This window comes from Erythranthe guttata, chromosome 1, assembly GCF_056151865.1.
Source record: "Erythranthe guttata isolate IM_541 chromosome 1, IM_541, whole genome shotgun sequence".
Classification (NCBI taxonomy): Eukaryota; Viridiplantae; Streptophyta; class Magnoliopsida; order Lamiales; family Phrymaceae; genus Erythranthe; species Erythranthe guttata.
In genome coordinates this window covers 1,880,546-1,889,596 of record NC_142533.1, presented here as the reverse complement: position 1 = coordinate 1,889,596, position 9,051 = coordinate 1,880,546, and the positions used below count along the sequence as shown (strand labels likewise).

The 9,051-nt window shown below is 39.9% G+C and overlaps 2 pseudogenes; one reads left to right on the top strand and one right to left on the bottom strand.

Annotated features, from left to right (window-relative positions):
• Positions 1-4,175: 4,175 nt before the first annotated feature.
• LOC148772555 (uncharacterized) lies at positions 4,176-7,556 on the bottom strand (annotated as a pseudogene).
• LOC148772554 (syn-copalyl diphosphate synthase TPS3, chloroplastic-like) lies at positions 7,480-8,614 on the top strand (annotated as a pseudogene).
• Positions 8,615-9,051: the final 437 nt, after the last annotated feature.

Below are 9,051 nucleotides of genomic sequence, written 5' to 3'. Positions count from 1 at the left end.
CCCACGTTCTCCTCCATAGCATCCATCCACTCGCCCATATACTCCGGAAGTGGCGAAGCTGCTGCTGCTGTTGTCTGCTGTCTTTTTCTGCCTCGTGGTGCGGCTCGGGCTGGTCGGGAGTCCTCGGATGGTGGCGCGTCTGGCTCAAGGCCATCGCCCTCGCCCTGTGGACCGGAAGCTGGCTGGAGCTTGTCGAACGGGAAGATTGGCTTCGGAGCCTTTGTTACCTTGTCGTCGGCAAATATCGCCACGTTGGCATTTTTGCATAAGGCGGTGATGAGGGAGGGGAACATCGGGCCCAAGGAGGTGTCGCCCATGCACCGTCGAATCTCCGAGTGGATAGTGGCACCCACGTTCAGAGGGGTGCCCTCCATGATTGCGTATATCAACGTGAGGCGAGTGGCATAGGGCCGGGCCGTTGCAACCATCGGCATAAGTCGGGAGCAGATGAAATACATCCAAATCTTTGCCTCCCTCGAAAGCTCGGCTCGATAGAACCACTTATCTCCTGATGCCCAATACGATCCTCGGGGGCACAGGGCCTGAATGAGGTCCTTGTACGTCGTCTCCATCTTTAGTGCTTGGAACGGCTCGGTCGGGATGTTCGGAAGATGGGGGATAATCTTGTAGACTCGGTTGATGGCTTCCGCGTCATATCGAACTTCGACGCCCCCGGACGAAAACCACCGAGCCTTTGTACTGACCGGCGTTGGCGTAGAAGAGCCGGACCAAGTTCTCGTTGTAGGTGCCCGGTTGTCGACGAGTACTCTCCAACACCTTTCTTGGATGTTGTTGACGACCGAGGGGCAACGGCGCCAAAAACTTGATACGCGTTTTCCTCACGTATAAATTACCGCAAGTATACAGTATCGCATTTTGCAGAACAGTGATTCCGGATATCGATCCACAGGGACCTTGTAGATTCACATGCTGAGTAGTGTAATTATATTATCGTTATATTATCTAGCCGATCGTAAATATTTGGAAAGGTGAGAAACCCTAATTTAAAAGCATGCAAGGTCGTAAACATGCAAATATAGTATGTACGTAAATAAAGTAACGACAACTCAGCGCGGGGGACTTCGATTTAAAGGGGACTTCTAGGGCCAAATCCACCTATGCATAATCAACAACGATCTACAAATCCGTTATCTAATGCCACATTCCTATTCGTTAACCCAGACGCTAATGTACTCTAACCCCCGTCTCCAGTGTAGTTAGAGTCTACCCACAGGTCCGACGTCTCCGTTCAGAACCTGCTATTAAGAGAGCATTTAGGTCAAGTCCTTAAGGGCTACCCGAAGTTCATCACGTCTCCGTTTCCACACCCCAAGCTATGTTTTCCTAACTTCAAACAAGAAATCCTCTCTCGAGTTCATTCCTATTTAATATCAATCCGAGAGCTGATCAAACAATCAGAAGCATTTAATACAGGAAAACATAAACAAAAACGAAACACGACAAATAGATAACATAAATGACGATCGAAATCAATATATACAAGGCTTCATTGCCTTAGAAGAAAATGTTTTTAGTTCATAACAAACATAGTATCAAAAGAATGTACAAAGGAAATGAAGAACAAAACGTAAAGAAATTGCGTAAGAAAAACCCAAGTCGGAACCCCCGTTGATGATTCCCGCGAAGAACTATCGAAAACCGTAAAAAGTCGAAGAAGAACAAAGAGTGAGAGCTTGCTTCTATTTATAGTGAAATGCAAAGCTTCCTCAAGAAGCTTTGCAAAACAAAATATATTTCTCAAAAGGCGTGCCCAGATCGCGATCTGGGTTGTTTGGATCGCGATCTGGCAGCCTCGGGGAACTGCCCACCGCCATGCCAGATCGCGATCTAGGAATGCGTATCGCGATCTGGGTCTTCAACATTTCAGCACTGTATGACCCCCCAGATCGCGATACGGATTGTTGGATCGCGATCTGGGTCTTCATCCATTTCAGCACTGTAAGCACCCCCAGATCGCGATACAGAATGTTGGATCGCGATATGGGTCTTTATTCATTTTCGTTCTGTGACAACCCCAGATCGCGATACAGAGATGTCAGATCGCGATCTGGGTCTTCTTGGCCCCAAAATTGGCTTGAAAATTCGGTTTCGCTTTCAAATGGCTTCGACTCGGCAAAAATACCTAATAAAACTATGAAATAGAAATAAAACAAGAAACGCAATAATATATACAAATAAAGCCGAAACTCGGACGAACGAAGACCGAAACTCGAAGATTTGATAAGCAAAAATCGTGCAAAACGAACACTTATCAATCCTCTCTAATATTCTTTCAAATCACTATTATTCCATCGACGATTCTTCGGAGCAAATGACTGAATTATCGACAGAATTAAAAAACAAACAAGGCAGAAAATGGCAAGTCTCGAATATTTTTTTCACACTTTAGTCCTAATAACTTCATCATAGTGTCTTCTCATATTTATTTTGAGTAAAATGCAACAGCCCCCCTTGTGTTAATCCTAAAGACCAAAAAACCCCCTGTGATAAAAAAAGTGACTCAGACCCCCCTGTAATCTATAGTCAAAGTCGTTTCCCCCCCTCCAGATCGTCTGTGTCGTTCACGCGCTATTTGTGCGACTACTCATCCGAATTATGCACGATTTTTTAGCAAAAGGACATTATTGCCCCTCTGGTATTTACTTCTTAGTAAAGAGGGCATATATTTCCTCTCACAATCCGAAATTAGGGTTTATATTTCCTCTCACAAACCAAAATTAGGGGTCAATCGAGCTCATGTCTTCCTCTTCGTCTAACATCGCTGCAAAGAGAAGAAATTTGAAGCTGCATATGGATTTGCGTTACGCAACACCTCCGTTTTGTTATTGCGGGCAAAGGTCTTCTCTGAAGATTGTTGAATCAACAACAAAACCGTCAATAGGTAGGTTGTATCATAACTGCGAAATCCGAAGGTGTAATTTTTTCGAATGGTGCGCCCCGATTCGAGCTACATGGGAACCTGTTGGGATTCCTATCAAATATCCATCTTGGGAAGATGTAGTGCAGGATAAAGTTGAGGAGGAGGATGAAATAATTTCGAGATGCACAAGTGTTCATAAATCGAGTGCAAAAGATTGTGGTAACAATTTTCAAATTTCCTGGGTTATATGCGCATTGTTGTTTGTTGTGGTGATGGTACTTTTGCAGAAGATTTAGAACATTTAGAGGCAGTGATGGATATTGTAGTTAATTATGGACTAAGTAGTACATGTTATGTTTGTCTTGTTTGTATTCAATGTTCCAATTGCTCAAATTTCTAATGAAAATATGGTTGGGTTTGTTCCAATTTCATTCTGCTGCAGTTTTTATGTTGTTGTTTACCAAATACTCTTACTGAAAAAAAAAAAGAACCAACATAATCTTACAAAGCCAACCAACTCAAAAAAAATGGCAAGATGAATCCTAAATTTCATTTTTCCCACACTTGTTTTAACTTCAAACAACAACAATAATGTCAAATAAATATATTGAGAACATTCAAACAAATTGAGTTTTACTAATGTCTTCATAAGAAGCTAATTCATAAGAAGCTAAAAACATACAAAATAAGCATTCACAATGGCTGAATGTTACTAATACAGTCATTAATAAGCCATGTTACAAAAACATTGTTTTTTTCAAAAAGGCTTCATAATAAGCAATAACAAAAACTGGATTATCATCATCACTTCCTTTCTAAATCTTCCACATCTTCTTCTTCTTGGACCTATCTTTGATGTTTTGCACTTCAGAAATCTGGACCTTCTTTTTTCTTTTGGGATTGGTTGAACAAGCACCAGCTTCTACAGTTGATGAGGCCTCCTTTTCATGTCCAAGCAGAGCTGCATTTCTTCTCCCCTGGTAAACCTAGAATGAATAGAAAGTAAGTTAAGTTCAAGTAAACTCACTATCTACAAATCTAGAAAACTACATTTTACCCTTGATGGTTGAGCTGCATTTGTATTCACAACCATTGACTCTTGAGAGGAAACTGGTGGAGGTGCACTACATCCAGATCTCATAAATTGAGGAGCTCTTGGAGTTCTTGACTTCACTACCAATGAAGGGGATGCAGTATGGCCAGTTGTTTGTGCACTTGGAGCTGTTGGAGGGGCAGAAAATGCAGTATGGCCAGTTCTTTGTGCACTTGGAGGTGCTGGTGCTGTTGGAGGGGCAGAAGATGCAGTATGGCCAGTTCTTTGTGCACTTGGAGCTGCTGGTGTTGTTGGAGGGGCAGAAGATGCAGTATGGCCAGTTGTTTGTGCACTTGGAGCTGTTGGAGGGGCAGAAGATGCAGTATGGTCAGTTCTTTGTGCACTTGGAGCTGCTGGTGCTCTTGGAGCTCTTGGATTCTTGCATGTGTTACTATTATGGCCTCTTTGCATGCAATTCTTACATGTATGGGTCAAGCCCTTTCTGAATGAGGGCTTCTGCAGCTCCTCAGGTGCTTTTCTTCTCATTCTTTTAGGTCTCCCCGTCTTTATCTTTGGAGTTGGTGCTGCAAGTGGTTCATAAGAAGTCTTCAAGTAATCTCTCTGCCCTGGAACAGCATGTATCATGTGTTCAAATGTCTTCAAATACATTTCTTTTTTGTAGCAGTTGTCCACATAATCCTCCAACTTGTATCTCCTCTCTGCAATGCATGCCCATGCATGAGCACATGGGAACCCACACAGCTGAAAGATGCCACATGAACAAGTCCTCTCAGTCAACTTCACAATGTATGTATCCAAGCAGTGTTGAACCTCAAATTCATCCCTCCCACACCAAGTAGGAAAGCAATTTCTTGTTGTCTTCTGGAACTTGTTGATTTTTCTTAAGATGTTTGGACAAATTGTGCCTTCATACTTCTCCATCCCAGTTCTTTTTGTTTGGTGTCTAGTTGTCAACCTTCTCCTAATCCATTCAAACATGCTGATTATAGGTTTCTCCCTTGCTTGAAGGATCATGTTGTTGAAAGATTCACACAAATTATTGACTAGCACATCTGATTTGCAACTTGTGGTGAAGTGTGATCTGGTCCAATGACAAGGTGGGATGTTCCTTAACCATTCTGCTGCAGCTCTATCAATCTTCTGAATCTCAGTCATATGCATTGCAAATGTATTCTTGTTTCCAGTTGATGCAGCTTTCCATAACAGTGTCTTCAGATTTTCAGATGGCCACTTACTTCTGAAATTATGGTATATATGTCTCACACAGAACCTGTGAGCACAACCAGGTGCTAGTTCTTTCAATGTCTCCAACAACCCCTTCTGTCTATCAGAAATGAAAGTCCATTTGGTTTCTTCTACACCACCAATATCTTCAAGTAATGCACTAATAAACCAAGTCCATGTCTCCCTATTCTCAACAGGCACAACAGCAAGTGCAATAGGAAACAAATTATCATTGCCATCTCTACCAATTGCAGCCAAAAGTTGCCCCCCATGAAATGTTTTAAGGAAACACCCATCCAAACCAATCAAAGGTCTACAACCAGACATGAATCCTCTTTTCATTGCATCAAGACAGAAATACATTCTATCAAAGATAGGGGGTTCTGAATAGAGTACCTTTCTGAGTAACATCTTAGAACCAGGATTTTTGTCCCTCACTGTTTCAAAATAGTCCCACAGTAGCTTGTATTCTGCTGCATCATCTCCTCTGATCCTCTCCATTGCTGCTTTTTTTGCTCTCTTGGCCTTCCAGTATCCAGCATCCACACCAACTTTTCTTAAGATTGTATTTTGCAGCTTGACTATAGAAATGTCTGGATTATCTTTAATTCCTTGTTCCAGTCTCTTCCCAATATACTTGGCATTAGCATGTCTGTTGACCTTCACTTTACAACATGTGTGCTCACCTGAAATAGTCTTGATCTGCAATATAAGTTCATAACATGTTATAAACAAGTTTTAATGTCATATTAAAATTTTAAAAGTATTAGTTATACCTGAAATACTGGACCACCTTGAACAACTGATGCATGAATCCTCCAGTTGCATCCCTCTGCCTTGCACTTTGCAGTGACTCTTTTTCTTTCATTCTTCACATACTCCAACTCATATCCATTTCTCACAACCCAATCCCTAAGAGCCTCTCTATATAATTCAATACTTGGAAACCTCATACAAACTTCCAAGTCCCTATTTTTCATATTATGCCCCTCAGTTTATATAGGATACCTGTTACACTCATTTCTGTCATCTAGATTCTCAATTTCATCATCATCATCTGCATCACTAAACCACTCTGATGGAGATGGATCAATACTATACTTCTGCAATTTGGGCCTTTTTCTTCTAGATTGCCTCAACATATTTTTCAGCTTCTTCACTTGGTCTTGTTTAGTGATAACTTTTTCCACAAAAATATCATCTTCTGAAGACCCTTCAATGTCTTCCAACACTTCAGTTGGAGCATCTGAATCTATGTCATCAGCATCATGATCAGGTTGAATGTAGTCTGTATCAGATGAATCATCAAATTCAGAAGAGCTTGTATAATTTGTTGTTGGAGGCTCTTCAGCTCTTGGTTGCACTTCTTCTGTAATTGGAGACAATTCTTCTTCAGCTATTGGCTGCACTTCATCAGTATTTGGAGGCAATTCTTCTTCAGTTCTTGGCTGCATTTCATCACTATTTGGAGGCAATTCTTCTTCAGCTCTTGGTTGCACTTCATCACTAATTGGAGGCAATGCTTCTTCAGCTCTTGGTTGCACTTCATCAGTAAGTGGAGGCAATTCTTCATTTGTTGATGCTTCCTCTTCTGTTGTTGGTTGCACTTCATCAGAAATTGAAGGCAATTCTTCATTAGTTGCTTGAACTTCTTCAGGTTCTTGCAATAACAGAGGAATTTCTTTTTCTGGTGCTGGATGAATAATGTTCCCATTTCTGTCAACTGATATAAGTGGTTCTATACCAAGCTCCTCTGTGTACAATGTGACATGGTTTAGTCCTTGGTGTACATCAATCAAAAATCGGATGCCAATGTCACTTTCCACAACCTTCAACCCATAATCAAGTGGTTGCCCAGGATACAAGAAGTAGAATTGTATATCAAACCTCTTTCCTCCACAGAGCCTATAAATCTTGTAAAGTGTGTCCAAGTTGAGGTAGTCTAAATTCACATCATGGACTTGGTCATGTCTTCCTCCAACATAAGTTAATTTCTTGTTTTGAACAAACTTTCCATCCAACCAAACATTAAATGTACAATAGTGGTCCATCCTGTATAAAGACAAAATTCTAAACAATCAAAAGATGGACCATGTTGCAATGAAACATTATTTAATTCAAAAACTGAGACAAAAAAAAAAATTACTTTTATATTCAACTTCGATACTGCAAAGCTCTGTACCCCACAAATATTCTTAAATATTAACCATGTGCATAGATTATTATTTTTTGTTATATAGAACAAGACCCAACAACAATCAAACATAAACAAAGAAAAACCGACAAAAAAACATTAAATTTCAGACTCATAAAGTAGTATATGCAGGACCACAATCCAAACATCAAAAAACGGGACAAAACAAGCAGAAGATCCGCAAAAAAGAAGGGTAAAACTCACCTCAGCAATCTTCTATATTTTCATGTCAATGTCTTCAATCGCTTCACTTCACCTTGTGTGGATTCGAACCAAAAGAATTAACGGACTAATATTGGGGAATCGATTTAGGGTTTCTCAGAATTTAGGGTTTTTTGGAATTTTGGGGATTTTCACAGCGAGAGAGAGAGTATGTGTAAATCTGTTGATAATTTCACGCTTTTACTGAAGGGTTTTTTTGTCTTTTCGCAGGTGGTCAACGGGTGAAATAAAAAAGGGTCGAGTGTACTTACTTAAATAAATTATAGGGGGGTATTGGTCACTTTTTTTATCACAGGGGGTTTTCTGGTCTTTAGGATTAACACAGGGGAGGTTGTTGCATTTAACTCTATTTATTTTTACTATTGTTTTCAGGGGATATAGTTACACTAAGGTACATAGACTTATTGCAATCCTCTTCGAAACGCTTCAAGAGATCGAACAAGTGGAGCTAATTGTCGGAACATTGAATATTTGCGGTGGCCATATTTCGCCTAAAGACGATAAACTATCCCACGATGAATACAGAACTCTCTGTCGACTCACTAACAAAATCTGTCACCAGCTTGCAGAATTCGAAAATGGAATTAAAAAGGTGAGAACTATTATTTAAAAACTCCAATTATTTTCTAAGCAACTTAAATTTGATATTAATACATTATACGTAAAAATATACGTATAGGTAAACGACGCAGGATGTACAAAAAGCGAAATCGATAAGGATATGCAGCTGCTGGTGAAGTTATTACTACATCCAAACTTCAGCTGCAAGTTAAGTAAAGATGTGAAGCAAACATTTTTACTAGTGACTAAAGCTTTTTATTACAAGGCTTATTCTGCTACCGAGCAAATCGACAGCCATATTTCCAAAGTCCTCTTTCAGCAAGTTGTGTAGTTCTTTAGTTCACAAAGATAATAACTTGTATACATAAATAATACATTTGTTGTCAAATGTCAAGAGAAAAATTAAATACTGAGGCCTCGATTAATTTGGTTGCCAAGATGAAATTAGTCAAGATATAATTAAAAAATCTAATTAAATCCAATTATTGTACCATTGAACATTGAAAGATCCAATAAAAAAACATATCTAAAAGGCAAGATAAGACATGGTAACATAATATTTGTAGGTCGGCCCGATAAGTAATTGAGGATACCAAACACCAAACAAAGTCCCATTATTTAGTTAATCATGACTAATCTCCCCAACCAAACAAAAAAAGAGTACGTACTCACAGTTAATTAAATGATTGGAATATATAGCCATGAGGGGAGGTGACTTGTGAATTGCAAGCTCAAGAAGCTCTATTGTGTGGTCTTGCCCTTCTTCTTCAACGAGTTTCTGATCGAAGTTGTGAATTAAAGTTGCCACCATTATATGCAGCATTAGATTCGCTAATGGTATACCGGGGCATATTCTTCTTCCATCAGCAAACGGGATAAGCTGAAAATATTGCCCCTTAAAATCTATATTATTAT